General features: G+C 46.3%; 1 protein-coding gene and 1 long non-coding RNA gene across 6 annotated transcripts in view; one reads left to right on the top strand and one right to left on the bottom strand.

Moving 5' to 3' along the window:
• LOC118508163 overlaps positions 1-16,689 on the top strand; it is a 133,617-nt gene that overhangs the window by 82,011 nt on the left and 34,917 nt on the right. The window contains exon 1 of one of the 5 annotated variants that reach the window (XM_036047705.1): positions 13,036-13,247. The exons of 2 other annotated variants lie outside the window; for them this stretch is intronic. The gene's annotated coding sequence lies outside the window, so the exon portion shown is untranslated. 2 more of the 5 variants (XM_036047710.1, XM_036047706.1) reach the window with 2 other exon arrangements.
• Positions 9,624-12,780, bottom strand: LOC118508165. Its single transcript, XR_004905744.1, has 2 exons — positions 12,278-12,780; positions 9,624-11,759 (listed from the first exon to the last, which is right to left on the bottom strand). It is a non-coding gene; the product is annotated as an uncharacterized LOC118508165 (long non-coding RNA).

The following is a 16,689-nucleotide window of genomic DNA, read 5'->3' as shown; positions in this document are numbered from 1 at the left end:
GTGGCGATGATGATGATGCCATCGCGTGTCAACTTCAATTAGATGGCGCATGAAAACCTTAAGTAACCGTCACTCACCCTCCCCAACCCAACCCACCCGTTCGTCGTTTGTCCCCGGTGGTGGAACACAAAAAAATCCTCATCCTCCCAAATGTTGAGCGTTTCGCTTTGATGAAAGATTTAAATTCATTCAATTCATTAAAGCTACCAGCAGCAGCAACACTCGCATGGTATGATTTGTGAAGTAATGTGCTTTTTCCCACACGCGGAACTGTGGTTCCGTTGTTGCTGTTAGTGCTCGTCTCGTTGGGTGTGTATGTGCATGTACATTATATTAGCTATTTTTTAACGAAATCCCAACGCGCTTTTTTCCTACTCGTATTTTTGTTCTGTACGCAAAATAGCCAACCCAAAACGCAACAGTACAGAGCGCGATACCTGTGCGCGATACCCCTGGGTTGCATAATACATGATGCTAAAAACGGGAAAAGGGGTTTTATGGTGCTTTCGGACGCGACAAAGCGGATCAAACGTACAAAGTGCGCCTCGTCGTTGTGTGGGTAACGGGCGAGATGATTAGAGCGAATCATTATTATGGCCACTGTAATATGGCGCAAATTTTGGGCGACTAAAGCGCTGGATAATGTGCTTTTCCACCCCGGGCAGTTGGCTAGTGATGGTCGGTTATTAAATTTTAGTGAACGATTTTTAAACTATTTTTCCAGCAAGCCAATCGATGGAAAACTGTGGTTGGTAGGATTCGTTGCCAAAAATTGGTTGGCATAGCGGATGGAAAAGGCATCCATCCGCTATGCCATACCGTTGCCGTTGGATTGGATCACATTCTGTAGCGCTAAACGGGCGTTCGATGTGAAACGGATACACAAGGATAGAACGGTAACAAAAAAAAATCCATTCCACAGGGTTGGAATATTTTTCCCCGGGATGAAACCCGCCCACGGCGCTAGGGAAACAGCCAGGCCCGCTGTTCCACTGTAACAAAGATCTTCGACCGGTGGCACGTGGCCGGGCCGGGTGGTGTGTGCGTACCGAAAATAGGCAGGCGGCCAACTGTCGAACTATTTTCGCTGCCCGAAGGCTTTTCCATCAAGCCGGACGCTTCCGGCAGGAGCACTGTCGCGGAAAATGTTTGTCATAATAGTTGTTAATACACCCTCCTCTGCCTCCCCTTCAATCGTGTGGGGTCCACCCCCCTTCTTCACCAATAAGGTAAACTTGTTCTTTGTGTGCGTGTTTCAAGATCCTGGCGCACCGGTCGACGACGAAACTTTCATCTTTCATACATTCGCCTTTAAGTGCTCTCGAAGCGGAACACTCGACCCGGTTCTCGATGTGAGTGAATTTGGCAGCTTCCTTCTTGGCACACCGAATTTTCCGTGTCACGCTTGTGCCTGGTGGTGGCCTTTATTTGCCAACTATCTTCCCCGGGAGGCTCTTTAACTCGCGCCCTTCGGGGGGAAACCGAAAAGGAAAACAGTTTACCGAGAGCATTGGGTGAAAGAGCAGATTATCCTCGTACGACCTCCAGCCGAGTAATGCTCGAGAGGCTTTTCTGGTACGGTAGGATAATTTTAACCAACCCTTCGGGATGGAAGTTCTACCACTTGAGCATAATTCGCTTCAATTGATCCCCGGACTTCTCTTCCTGGACTTATCCCTTTTGTGCGTATTAGTGTCGCCTCGATTGCTCGCTTAGCGGCGTGGACCTGTGGAGCGCGAGCATAATGAGATTTGCTTTCGTTTCACCTTTCGGGGGAAGGTGTTTCAATGGAAAGTTGGGAAAAATTCCGACAAATGTCACGCATGTGTACCCATCATCATTGTTGACGTTGTCGAAGAGTGGGGTTCGGTGGTCGCCACCCGGGAATCGGTGGAATCTGTCAGGCCCGGGCCGCCGAAGCTGCCAGCCGAAATCGATAAAGAGGAATTGCGTTGAATTTGGAATGTGAAGCCCCCGGGCCGGATTGACAATGGATTGGTACGCGTGCGAAACCCACCCCTTCCTGAAGAGCCGGATTGTATTATCATAATAAATTTCCCGGGGAAATTTTGGAAATGAATGTGTATTTGGTCCAAATTTTGGAGCTATTGGAATCAACTCAGCCTCTCAGTGTGTGTGCACAGCGAGCGGAACGCAATTTTGGATAAATTAATTATAACGCACAACAGCAATGAGTGTTAGCTATGTAGGTCATATTTTAGGGTTAATAGAAAGGAACTGCAATTGATAATCAGGGATAATGTTGAGACTTGGACAAGTGTGACTATTGAAGGAGATGCAAGAAGTGCGTGCCTGAGCTTGTTAGCTGCTCTAGGAGCATAAGTTTACATTACCTTTTGCCCGAAGATATCATGATCTTTAGCTCAACAACTTACGTACATGAACTCGGGCCTTAGAACCAGCTTATCTGAGGCACAGAGTTCTATGAGCCACATTGCTTAAGAGTCGTATAGAGCTAAGCGGACTCAACCTTAGCTAACACATAGTAGAACTCGCATGGATTGGAATTATTTGCGAAAGTTTGCCCTCTCTTGCTTACATCGGGGAGCAAAGCGTCCAAGTCAACGTATTTCTTATAACTGAACTCATGGCTAGAGCTTTAAGAGCTTTAGTTAGCTCCAACGCTCAGACTGCAGGCCATGTGCCATAAAAGAGCTACCAATGAGAGGTCTTAGGTAAGTCCCAGAGCTCGTCAGGTTCGTTAGATCTAACTGAATCCAGGACTTGACTTGTTCTGCTTTGGCTTTTCGACACTAAGAGGTCGTACTGGCTCCTTGGCCACAATTTTAGCCGTAGCTGAATAGTTGGACCTGCCTATGGAGAAACATTCCGCGCAGGAATCGATATCTGGTCTTACCATGTTAAGATCCATGCCGTTACCGCATCTCAACATATATCCAGCGCATGTGTGCGCCTAGGCCCGGATACAGATTTCATTTTCAAGCAATCTGTATCTGTGTATCTTAACAATCTGTTTTGATGCCGTAGTAAAGAATTATGTTTGAAACATTGAAATGAAACCTCGCCAAACATATCCTGGGGAAAGCTCAATTTCACCATCACACACGGCTGCACGGCACACGAATTGACAGCAATAATTTCCTTACTCCCCAAAATGCCCCCGGTACATTCATACCACCGAGAATCAATCGTAAAACATGCATTATAGCTTCCTTCAGCATTATCTCCTTGCGCTCCTTTCCGACCGAGTGTATGATACACCGTACCCATCACCGACCGTGCGAAGATGTACGGGACGGTGGCAATAAAATCTTTACAACTTCCGAATCATCATCCCCGGTTGTTGTAGCCGCCGCCGCCACCGCGTTCGCGTAATTGATGTTAAGCTCGCTGTCTTAAGCCCTCTAATTAACATGCGGGCCGACGTATCATGGACGGGCAGGCAGGACGCCCGTCCAAAAAGTGGGCGGCTGAAGAGGACGGGCAATATGGGTGGGAACGAAACGTAAATGTGTTCGCAGTTTTGGTAAGTGACCATTCGGTGGAAAAGGAAAGTAAAAAACCGAGCCCCGCTCGATTTGCCAAAAAGGAAGCAGGAAATGTCTTCACACCTTACCATTTCGGCCATTCGGCGTTCGGAAGTCTTTGTAGTTCTAAAAAAGCTGCATCAAACGTCAGTATTGTCTGTTACCTGTCCCGATAGTTTGAAATGGTCCAATTAGAAGGTGTGCAACCTTTAATAAATTACTCTACAGCGACACTCGCCAACAGAGACACGGGACACGGGACCCATCTAATCATCTGCTTGACTTTGGTCGAGAGGTAGAGGACCCTCTCGTGGCCGGAACGAGGGATGGATGGAAAAAAGAGGCCTAACAAAAACCAGACCGACCCCAATCCCCCGGACGGTTGATCCTGAAGCGCTTGAACTATTTTTGATCCTAAGAAAACAGTTTCCTTTTGATTCCGCTCCTTTTGTCCATTGTCCAGTTGCTCGGGTCCTCGCAAAGTCCTTGGCTAATCCACCGTGCCTTAGAAGAATTCTTCTACATCAGCGACGTCCCCGAGAGTGGTGATGGTGGATTGCTCATCATCAGGTGCGTGTGTGTGTGTGTGTGAGTTCTTCTTGGCCACATTTGTTCCTTCTTCGCTCAGTGTGGTTGCATTCGAAATTCTTGGTGTCCTGAATTTTTACGATGCGTTCCCTTCGAGCGGAACATTTCCGGAGCACTCTGAAGGCAGGCAGGCAGGCAGAAGCGGTCCTTATTCCCGGAAATGCCTCCAGGCGTTTCGGTTCGGTCTGTACCTTTCGGATGTTTTTCTTGCGTTTTTCCAACTTTCGGTACCTTTTTTGTAGTGCGTCCGTGTGTGTGTGTCTGTATGTTTTAACGGTTGTGTGGCAAGAATTAAGAAAGAATGGAGAAAAAACCAACAGGCAAAGAAAATGGTCTAGGAGCCATCGCCATTCAGAAACTGGGCTTCCTCGCCAGCCGTGGGTTCTTGGCCAGCAAAACGCTTTTAGTTTTGGCCGTAGCACACATACACACACACTTTTCAAAGAAACAGACGATGATGTAGGGATCGAGTTTAAACTGTCTTTCATCCGACTCTCTTACGCTCGCTTCTAAACGCTCTTGCCGCCGCTTACATACATTTACGTTCTCCTTCCCGTGTTCGGTTGGGCCGTAGTTTTCAATTTTTATGCTGCAGACACACGGCTGTTTCGTTTCGGCTTTTTTTTCCTTTTGGTTTGGCCCAACAGACACCAAAAAATAAATGCAAGAACACCGCTTCTGGAGAGCCCATTTTTGGGCTTCGAGTTGCTCGAGAGTTTTGGTTCTGGAACTCACCCGAAAGCACTGATGGAATTCGGCTACGTTTCCATTCCCGGCTCCATCCATTAGCGATAGGTTGGGCGATGGTGTGCCTATCGGTGCGTTTATCGGTGCACACACACACACTCGGGACCTCTGGTGGATTTGGGGAATTTCTTCACCAGACTCGTCGGTTCGGAAGTTCTTCTTGCCTGCTATCTCTCGCTCAGCAAAAAAACAAAACTAAAAACCGGGGAAAAAACACTGAAGATGTGTACTCGTGTTCGAACGCATAAACATCTCGAAAGCACACTCTCACTGCCTGCCAGGGTACGTTGCTTGACATCTTGGCTAGGACCTGCTGGCTGGCCGCGACGGAGGGGTGGTTCCGAAGAAGTTTTGCTGCTCAACAACAGCAGCAGCCAAATGAAAATACTACAGCCGCACAGAACTTCTCCCAGCAGCAGTGTTCCGGTTCACTGCCTACGAACGATGCCGGACCTCCTCCTCCTGCCATCGATGTCCGACCGTGGACATCTTTTCCAGGTGACGGAGCTGTTGTTGTTGTTGTTGTTATTGTTGCCAGAGCCCCATCATCCGTTGCCCTGGTATTCCTGACAAGGGTAGCAACTTCGTCTGCAAAAGGTCTGCGAGTCTCAAGCGCTCTCCAACCAACCAACCAACCGCCCGAAGCAACTATCCGACAATGTCCGAGGATGTCCTGGATGTTTGCTTCTTCGCATCCACCAGAAAGCTGGCCAGAGCGCCACAACACCGCGCTGTTGTTTATTGTTGTGCTGTGGATCGCATTAAGTTCAGGTTCTTCGACCAGCAGCGCGCTTTAAGGACACTGTGCCCGCCTGGGGCGATTCTAGGAAGTCCTTTTCTACTTGAGACGACTTGGGGTGGGGTTGCGGGATAAAGCAAGTGGCACCGCGTGCGTCTGTACTCACCGGTGGTGGACTGGACGGGATAAAAACCACTTGTTTATCGCATGCTACCTTTCGGTGTGCAGCCCCACACAAACGCCAGAGCAGACCTAATCCGCTTGGATCCGTTTCCGACGAAAAACGGATGGTACACGGGAGGAGTCGTAGCGAAAAAAAAAAAGCGCACCTTCATCACACACTACGACGCTGTTCACCGGCCGGCACACCGTTCGGTTCGAGATTAAGTAAAGATTTAAGAAGCGTGACGATAAGCACTTTTTCCATTGATCCGATTCGATTGAGCTCCATCGCATGGAACACACTTCTAGTGGAGGGGGAGATGTAGTCGGAAGGTGTTGATAGAATCGGGTGGTAGGGATTCTCTGGGAGGAGACGGAGCTCACGGGACACGCCGGTTCGATATTGTTATTTTCGTTCGCTTCGTTTCGAACTCGTTCGATATCGCGCGCACTTGCCACGATATCGGATGGGAGCAATCGATTGGGAGATTGTTTTTTAAATACAGTAAAGCTCTGGTCGAAAAGGGGGGTTTTTTGTGGATGTACCCGGATTGATATTGTTGTGTTGACGGGGCTCCTGGAATCGTTCGGCATTTAATGCTTTCCAGCCACGCGGGAATGCGTAGTACCCGATTCAATCGAACGGATTATCTAAGGACTTACCGGAACCGTACTGTGTTCTCGGGGGGAAGATTAAGAAGGTTATTCGTTTATATTGCTTTGTTATTGGTGGGATAGCTGTAGTTTGTGGTTCTGTTTTGAAGATGTAATGATTTGGCAAGTCTGTCGTCGATTTATGCTTTAACACATTGCAAGGATAACGGTTGGAAGTAGCAATCTCCAGCTATCATCATCACTGCAATCCACAAGACTTCAACAGCTCGAGTAGACAGCAATGTCGTTGTCGAGTTAAGCAAGGTTGATTATCTAGGTCTCGACGTTTTACTTGATCTCAATGTTGAATATAATGTTTTTCTGGGAAGACTGGGGGTTTTTGAGACTTCCAGACGTTCGTACTCTGACCAGGAACGAAGCTCCAGGATGACAAAGCTCCTTGCGAGGCGAAAACCCTTGGATGATCCTTGACTCCTTAGACGATGGAACCTGTGGAGGCCTTTTGCAGTTAAAATCGCCACTGCAGCTGACTTCTTTCAAAAGTCCGATCTCGATATGAGACCTCAATTAACACTGATTGATGTACATCAAATGATTTGGATAAGCTGAAACAGGATTCAAGATCAGAAGGCTCCAGGATTTTTGAAGCTCTTTAGAACTTTGTCAGTAGAACTATGAGTAAGCAGATCCCTCATCAGAAGATATTTCAATTATTATACCCACATTATATAATTTCTTTCAATGCATTTCAATAATTCTTCCAACCGTATAATCCTCTCCTTTGTTTGCATACTTTTTAAAACAGATCCCCTAATGCCGCGCATTGGGCTTCAGGCCCTTCTAACTGATTACCATAAATTGCGTACGTCGGTTCCCAGCCCCGTTCCAGAGCGTGTTTATTAATATCGAAACTATGAATCTCAAACATCATATGGTGCCCTTCCTATTCTAATGAATGCACCAAAGAGAGGGAACCGTAGAAAACTGTCACCACTTGGCAGGCAGGCCAATGTGACAAGTTGTTTATCATCTCTACCGATACCTTCGCTCGTCCGATGAAAACGAGACCATAATACGACTAGGGTTATCCCTTAATAGTTGCCAGCGGTGGAACTAATGAATTTAATAGCGGCACAAGGACGATCATGATCCCCGGCACCGAATCTGCTGATGACGGCTATGATGATGCTGACGCTCCTGATAAGCTCCGTCATAAAAGTAATCAAACTCGCATACTCGAATTCTTTCCACAAGTTGCTCATTCGTTCGCTTTTGTGTCCTGAGCGACTGGATGCTCGGGGAGGTATATTTCCTTCTCCAGCGGGTCAGCATTGAATTGTGTGCTTCCATCCAATTACACGGTGCCGCTGCGCAACATCCCTGCTCAGCGTCATCGGGGAAGAAAAAACCCCGAAAAGAGGGATTGCTGGCCGCAACAATCGGTTGGCTCTACCGTGCCGCGTAACTTGATGCGGTGGTTTATGCCTCTGGTTTCGGTTGTTATTTTTGGCCACACACACACACGGCTACCGAAAGGGGCTGCCACTCGCACCAGGACATCGCCAGCAAATCGAACTACACGCAAAAGGGCGAAGGGATGGACGGATGGATATAAATATGGTTGCGTCGCAGTTTCAGGCAGATAGTTTTCCAAGATTTCGCGTCATTTGATAAAACGTGTGCGAGTGTGTGTGCTGTGTGAAACCCCGGGCGGTAGGAAAATTTGGGAAAACACACACCTCCTTTTTTGTGGCCGGCCTGTGCTCTGTTCCGCATGTTGGCAGGAGGTTATGCGATAATTCGATTCGACTACCACCCCTCGGACGATACTTCTCCGAGGTGGAAGGTTCACTTTGGATGTGTAATCGTGATATGAAGCGAGAAAAATTCATTCCGCGCGTGTGTGATTGCAGTTTTTCCGGAAACGATGTGTCGATTGGAACAGTTTCACGGGGTCGAGTGGTTGGGAATTGTCATGGAAATCCAACGATAACTGCAGGACTTCTCTTTTGTTTTTGCAATAATTTTGGTGAAATCTTGTGACGCTATAACGATATAGAATTAAAGGGAAAGAATAATATTATAAATGAAAAATAAACTCTTCAAAGCGACACGAGCGATGAATAATAATATAATAATATAACCTATCAACGGACACGTGTTCGTCCTTACCAGCACACCACCACCACCACAAGAACCTGGGGTGTCCCCTGGTTGGAAGGTATCGAGAAACATTTTCCTTATGGATTTTCCTTTTTCATCCCTACCCTCGTTGCAGCACGCGCCCCAGCACACGACTTTGGCAGCAACATTTGTGAACGTTCCCTGACACATATGGTGGCATTTTCCGTTCCCAACAACTCAACATCCTGTCGCTGAGCTATGAGCAGGTAAGCGAAGGGTTTTCCGCTATTCCGAATCGAACTGACAGACAGCCGGCAATCTATGAAAGGTCCTATCAGTACGCTTGACATTTAAAAAAAAAGGGAGATAGATACGATTGCACTTAGCCCGTAGTCCGTATGCATCCCTCGAACTCCTCGAATGCTACTGGTTGTACCAATAAAACAACGAAACCTTCTTTTAATGGTTGGAATTAGATATTTAAAACAAAAACCCTCACCTTGCCGGGGAGATGAAGTAGCGACGTGAATGTGTTGATTGACCGAAAGCTTTCCAATTCTCACCCTGCCCGGTTCTGGTTGGCCATAAAAAGCAGCAGCACAGCAGCACCGAATAAGGTTAGAAACCAGCATCGTAAAGGCTCGTAAAAAGTCCATCATGCCGCCCCAACTCTCTATCCCCGCGATAGGACCGCGTACGCTCTTCGGGCCATAAAAAGCCAGCCTCTGGATGGGACGAGCTCGGGAAACATCTCCACACCAACGTCACGATTATGATTACTTTTAATAACAAAAATCGACAGCTTTTTTTTGCTGGTTCCGTGGACAGACACAGGCCCTGCGAGACGCGTATTTTTCAACGGGCGCGCGAAACCATTACGATACGGTGGCTGGGTACGTGATGAATTTTTGGAGGTTAACGAAAGAACAGGGGGGAAAAAAGCGAGCAAGTCACACCATTTTCCCATCTTTCCCCAATGAGAGCATCCCTGTGACAGTTTACAAGACAGAACGAACTCAGGAGAGAGAAACCTCCCGCCAGCCAGCGAGCAAGCGTCTGATTGTCGTTCATCAAGAGTTTTGATTACTTAAGATGCTGTCCATGGCTTAAGATATGGTCTTGCTACTGCTTTGGAGGTGTTTTTTTGTTCGGGGGATATGATTTTTGTTTCGCGTTCTGTCACGCCGCCGCAGCTTATCGCCAGGGGTAATATTAGTTGACGGCGAAGAAAAAGCTGATAGAGCGCTGATGGAAGATTTTTTAATGTCTGAAGGGCATCGTACTTGCCCGCACGCCCTCCCAGTTTTTCCACATTCGCTCACGCCAGCCAGACACTTGGGTACGCGGTGGAATTTCTCGGTCTCGATTTCGAACACCTACCGAAGAACGCTGCTCTTAAGCGCTTCAGTAAGCAATATCTCCAGAGTGGTCGTAGATGAATAATCAAACCAAAAAATGCATTAATTAAAAATTTTATTTTGTACTGCATTTGATTGCGAAATACTTTTATGTGTTTTATGCTGCGTGCGAGAGGGGTGCCCACATTGGGAAGAATATTTTAACTGCTACCGAACAGCCGAACACGAAAAAACAAGGGTGTGAAATATGTTGCAGGGAGAACAGATGGTGCGTTTCTCAATTAAAAATCGTAATTTGTTAATTTGTCCTAGCGTGGTGTATGGGGCGTTGTTGTGCGGCGTCGTTAAGAAGTTTTGTAAATTAAACACTATAAATTATAATTTTGACTTGTTTAATATTTTGAAGCTGTTTTGGTGTCTTATTATTCTGAAGTGAGGTAGGAAGACATGCATCGTGCCCTTAGAGTTTCTCCTATCCAAATACTCTGAATTCGACGCTTACTCGTATTCAGCAGTTATTAGAAATAATAGATCCCAGGAGATGTTGGTCTGTAAATTCGGGACACCTTCTTGGATTCTCTCTGAGGTTCTCTGTGAAGTTATTGAGTCCTCTATCCAAAGAAGTCTGAAAGGTATGGAGGTAGAACTAGGGCGCAAAATTGTCCTAAATTAGTGCTTAGCCCAGAGAGTAGGATGAATGGATTAGAAATTCTTATTAGTGCTTTTGGTTGTTAAGAATTTGTGTGTGATGGCTATTGCACGGCTAGTGGATGGAGTTTGTGGTACAGAACTCTAAGGAGATCCCACCAGTGATATAGCGCCTGACCAGCATTCGCATAGAGGCTCAACTTAGCCATGGAGACAGTCCTGGTCAGACGTTCCAGAGTTAAATGACTGGGCCTTCCAGACATTTTTGTGAAATCGCCTGCCTTCATATTCACATCATTGGTAAACGAAATTAGCAAGCTCAGAATATTCTTTAAGAGAGTTGTCCTCGACAATATTCTCTGGAAGTCGGATAGTTTGACTACTACATACGGAAGATGAGATTTGACACCCGGATTCTTTCGTTAGAAGACCTGACATGTCTACCACAACACCATCAAGTAACGTTCTTCACAATATCTGGAACCATGAGTACCTCGATTACGTTACTTGAGAAATAATCCTCAATTTCTGTACTTCCTGAAGACTTTTGATCACTAAAGGTAATCTTCTCTGGACTTTTCTATTTAATTATAGGCCAAAAAAATAGTCATATCCTTCATAACCTTGCTCTTAACAGCTGAAAATCGTAAACGAAGCATTTCTTCACGTTACATTCTAAGGTATTCTTTACTACCTTTACCTTAACGCTTCCCAAACTGCCATAGCCGAGCGAGAGTGAGAGAGAGTGCCGTAAGTAATCCTTATCAGTACCAAGGCTGTACGAGATGCTTTTTATTTCCCATTTCTCGTTTGCCTTCGCATGCCTTCCGTTCTATTTAAAGCACTCTCGACCCGTCCTAGATAATAACGGAAAGTGAACTTTGCATACCTTTCGAGTCGGGGTGTGTGTGTGTATGGAATGGTCCACTGCTTCCTGCTGGTTCTCCCTCTCGAACGAAAAAAATGCATTTAAAAAAAAAAGAAGTTACGTTAGAAATAAAATAATCATAAAATCCTCACTCGCACCGTTTCGCTGGTCCGAGGTGAGGGTCCAGAGGGCTTATGACAAATTAATTACCACCTCCACCTTCCTCTCGGCCGCCCTCATCACGCTTCATTATAACACCCTCCTACTGTCCCTGGGCACACACACACGCAGACACTCGAAACGAAATGCATTTCCGGGTGGCCGGCTGAAGCGAACGTTAGTTGTATCTAATTTTGTGTCCGTAGAAGTCGTCCCTCCTTCCAATGCTTCGGATTTTCATTCTGGCCTCACCCCAAAAGAAAAAAGAGAAAAGTTGAATTTTTCATTAAGCTCCGGTGTGCGCGATTTGGGCGCGTTGAATCAAATTTCTCCCCAGATCCGCTGGGTCCTCGCCTCAACCCCCTCAATGATGGGTAAACATAATTCACCCAAGAGAGCTCTCCTGGTTCGGGGTTTGGAGACCATTTCTTTTGTTTTTCACCACCACCTCCACCTCCTCCTGGACTCCTCAACCACGTCCAACGGGAGGCTCGTTTTTCATAATGCTTCGGACAACACCTTCTTTTCGGTGGTGAGCCCCATCCGAGCGATGGGTTAATGTTTGGCCCGCAGTTCTTTTTTGGTTTGGTGCCCGCCCGATGAGCTAACCCTCGCGGAACCCCACCACCACCTCGAACCTGCCCAGCAATCAACCCACCAAAAAAACCGGGAGTCAGTCACGCGCCGTTTAGTCCAGTCCGACTGGTGGTACACCTCCGGTCCTCAGGTCTCGGGCAGTTTTGTATACAAACACACTTACACACGCAGCGCTGTCTTGCTCGGTGGAGTTTTGGGCAAAAGCGCCGCTTGATGGGTTCCGATGTTGATTTGGTTTAGTTTTTGGTGTTGTGGCCCGTCGTTTTTTTTTTCGTTTCCCTCTTGACTTCGACCGTCAATTTAACTGAGCATGAACATGAGCGCTGCTGCTGCTACGAATAGTCTTTGAGCGATTTTGTCCGACTGCCCCTGTGTGTGTGTGTGTGGGCTTCTTTTATGATTCAAACGCGTTTCGGTGTGTGTGTGCGTTGCTGGAACATCATTCAAAAGTATGTCCGCGTATGTGTGTGTGTGTGTGTTTGCGGGAGAGGAATTATAGCGTAAAAATTCTATGCTCCACCGTTTTATGCTAGAATCTTCTCCCGTCATCTCTCGCTCGGGAATGTGCTTGGTAGGAGATATTAACTCTCTCTCTTTTTGTGATTTGCTGTACTCTTGAAGTCTTGAATTTCTTGAACCTTAAAATCATGAAATCAATGCAAAAACAAACCTAATGATTTGATACGTAAAATGTTAAATTACTCAAGAACTCCCCTCGCCATGGCATCCTATGTGTTCTGCGTGATTCAGATGCGAGGAATGTTTTCCGAGGACCAAGCGAAACAATGAGCAACCTTCTCGCCCGTACAGCCACCATCAAAAGAGCATATATGCAGCATAAATCTCTCGCACTCTCGCACTCGCTCTCTCGCGTCCATTCTTCGCTAGCAAGCTGGCGTTCCCATTCATGGTACGCTCACGCTTTGCCGTTCATTGTCGAACAAACCGTCGAAGAGTGCGTACGCGGGCTAAGCAACGTAGAATTCGGGACCGCGGGCGCGTATATGCACTTCCAACACACAAGCAAGCGGGGGAGTGTGTGTGCGTGTGATGTGCACCGACGAGGGGTGGTAGTCCTGCGGGCATACGGCTCGGTGTGTGCGCGGCGTGTGTGAACGAGCGAGCAGGAGGAGGTAAAAATTCTTCTTTCTCCCTTCTTTTTGCCCGGCTGTGTGTGCGTGCGTGCGTGCGTGTGTGCTTTTCACCCGTTTTGTGGGGTATTTGCGCGTTCTGCAGCTTAATAATAATGGTGCTTCAGCAGCAAGAAGCAGACAACCAGAAGGACACCGACGTCGTCCTTACCAGTGGCGGCGATCATCTCCTCTCTAGCCCAATGTGTACTTGTCGTGCATAGTTGTGTGAGTGCGTGGTGGAGTTGTTAGGGAAGCGCGATTTATTCTAGTTCGCGGTGCAGCAGAAGCAGCCGAATGATGCGAGGGTGTGCGCATAGATGAAGCAGGGAGTTAAGAAAAGGGGCCACCCCTAAACGCGGCCGTGGGGTGTGTATTTTTTTGTTGTGTGTGTGTGCGCGCGTGTGTCTAGAGCTGTACATGTGCGTCGTTTGCTGCTAGAGGAAAGGTGAATATCGCTGGCAGTTAGCGAATCTTGTGCCTTTCTCAAACCGGGTGGGTGCTAAAGAGGAAGCAAAGGGGTTTAATTGTGGAGGATGGGGATTTAACCAAAAGGAGCGGTGTGTTGGTGCTTGTGTTTTTGTATATGTGTGTCTCTAACAGCAGAAGGCCCTCTTGATAGGCGCGCCAGATAAAAATGATGGGGATTTCTGAAATTCCCCTAATAAGCAAGTTAACGAAGGGGGATTCATCTCTTACGGGCGAAACCAGGTGTATGTGTGTACCATGCCAGGCGCAAGTGTATGTGAGTTGCTGTTGGTGTGCTTGAGAATGTGTGTCCGAAACAAAAAGTCCTGCAAGATAGAGTGGATAAGCGCGAATAACGCCGAGAGAAGAGGAATGCAAATTTTGTTAGGTGCGCTGTGACGAAAAATGGCCTTTTATGCCGTCGGCGTGCTGGATGTAGCGGAAAAGCGTGCTGCAAGAGGAAAAATTCAACGTGAAACACGAAATCAAACATCATCGTCACACCGACAACTGTTCGGGCACTGTTCTTCGCATATCTGCATCATCCAAACTCAACTCAACGGATCTTCATCCAGAATTCTCAAATTGGTTAGTTTTCCTTTTTTTATATATCCAATTTTTTCATCTCCAACCCACAAAATGTAAGCAAATTTTCCACTCGAAACAATCCTTTTTTTTTGCAACCCTCACATTTCCTTTCAATATCCAACTTGGAATCGGAAAACACAGCGAGAGATGAAGTAGAGATTCCTCATGCGCGGCGCCCTCTATCGTTCGGTATTGTTACTACCGCCGACTGATTCACTCTCTCTCTCAAGCACGAGAGAGAACTATTTTTTACGAACGAGAGAGAGAGAGGGAGAGCGACCAAAATGGAAGGAATTTTGTTTTTTTGTATAACTTCCTTCGCTCAATGAAATTCTAGAGAATGAGAGTGAGAGAGATATCGCTCCCGCTAAAAGGGAACCGGAGAGAATGGGGTAAAAATGTCAAAGATGGCCATTTTGTTTACAAGGGGCTAACTTTTTCCCTATCCGTCGCGTTCGCGTTCGAGAAAGAAAAAGGGAATAGAGGTAGATGGGACAGCTCACGATTATTTTTTCTTCTTGTTGCTGCTTTTTCAATTAACAGCACCTATCTATGCTTTCTATGTTGATTATTTTTTATACACATTGGAAAATGATTTAAAAAAATCGATAGGAAAATGATGTCTGGAAAAAATGCATTTTATACACAAAAAAACTCTCTCCCGTTGTATCACGTTTGCTGAAGTCGGCCGAGTTTCCTCGTGCGATCCTGTTTATTTTTTCCTTCTACTTCCTTCTTAAAAAGGAAATGACGGTGGGAGGGGAAAACCTGGGTGGAAAGTACGCAGCCGAAAAAATAGGCCTCCCAACCACACCATGTACCGCACACTGTTCGTGCGCAATCGAAAAGAAATGTGTTTATTTTACCGTAGTGGTGTCATATTTTTCGTGTTTAATGCTGCTAAATGTTCCAGTTAATCCTCCCTTGCCGCTATAGGCCTCTCGGGCACCTCTCGTGGAGTGAGAAATCTCCATAAAAAACGATAATTTATCTGCAAACATTAACTCTAAGCTCGTAAAATATACGGTCGGGGTATAGTGTGCGGAACTGCTTAACGGGGCGAAAAAAAAAAGCTCAAAAGAATAATGAAAAGTGTACAAGAAGTGTGTCTTGTTACGGGAAACCATGTACAAAAGCGTGATAAATTTGTGTTTGAATAAGTACAGACAGAAAGTTGTGAAAAAATTGTGACTAAAAAGGTGATACAGTTGCTAAAGAGCAAACTGCGAGTGGCTTAACAACATGTGCACATGTGACCCTCCGTGTGACGGCATGCCGAAGTTCGTGGAAACGCTAATTTGTACGTCACGGCAGTAAAACGCTCCCCGCAATCAATTGACTGAAAGTGATAGGGCTCCACAATTACCTTTCCCATTGAGGACCCTTTTGCTTATCCGCCCTGGTTGGGGCTCGATAGTTTTCCCAGCTTTCACATCGGTGTCGAGCGGGCGGTTGTCATCAACATCATCATCGGTGGAAGTCGGTTTGAACCTTTCACTTTTTTTGTGTGTGCTACGAAACGGCGGAAGGCTTAGTTTGCGTGAGAGACAGGCTAACACGGCCAAAAGCTTCATCTTTGAAGTGCGTTTAGATCCGCAAGTGTAGGGTGAAGTTTGCTCGAAAAGAAAGCTCAAACACGCTCGTGAAACATGAAAGAGGATGCAAAAGATTTATACTCTTCGTGGAAGAAATAATACTGCTAAGCCCCGTGAAGGTTAGACAAGACGCATAAAACTGCGATTTTCATGTGCTTCGAATGAAGATGCTCGTAAAGTTGTGAAAAAAAAGAGTAGTTAAATGCATTGCTGCCGCGGCGGCGAGTGTGTTTCCTTCGGCAAACAACAAACATGAGAGAAGAAACACATCAAAGCAGCCTCAGCATCGCCGGATAAAGTGTGTTCGCACTACTGTGATGCTTCTTTACACCCAACAAAACATTACGGATATGAAGAAACAGGCATCACCACACCACCGGTGATGTGTATTAGAAGGCAGCGTTAAACACCACCAGCATCCTCCTTCAGACTTCAAAGTCAAAAAAGACGTTGTCCCGCTGAAGATGAGAATATTACTCCCCCCCAAAAAAAAAAAAAAAAAAAAAAAAAACATTAAACGCGTTGCGATATTGGTGAGTTGAAGCATCATGGGGAATACCTTATGGGTCAAGTACGAAAAACTACCCAACTCCCAGCAACCAACTTTGCGAGAACGGAAAGGAACATTGTTGAGCAGAGATAAGATTTGAGAAGAAAGCTCTTTAAGATTACAAGGTAACACTAAACTATCTTTCCCATTCCCCCTGAGGGATGAAGACTACAAACTAAGTGGATCTTGGTGTATCGAAGGAAGGAAGGGAGTCGAATTCTCAAAATGTATCGAAAACTTTTCC

This window comes from Anopheles stephensi, chromosome 2 (assembly GCF_013141755.1).
Source record: "Anopheles stephensi strain Indian chromosome 2, UCI_ANSTEP_V1.0, whole genome shotgun sequence".
Classification (NCBI taxonomy): domain Eukaryota; kingdom Metazoa; phylum Arthropoda; class Insecta; order Diptera; family Culicidae; genus Anopheles; species Anopheles stephensi.
This window is presented reverse-complemented; position numbering and strand designations above follow the sequence as displayed.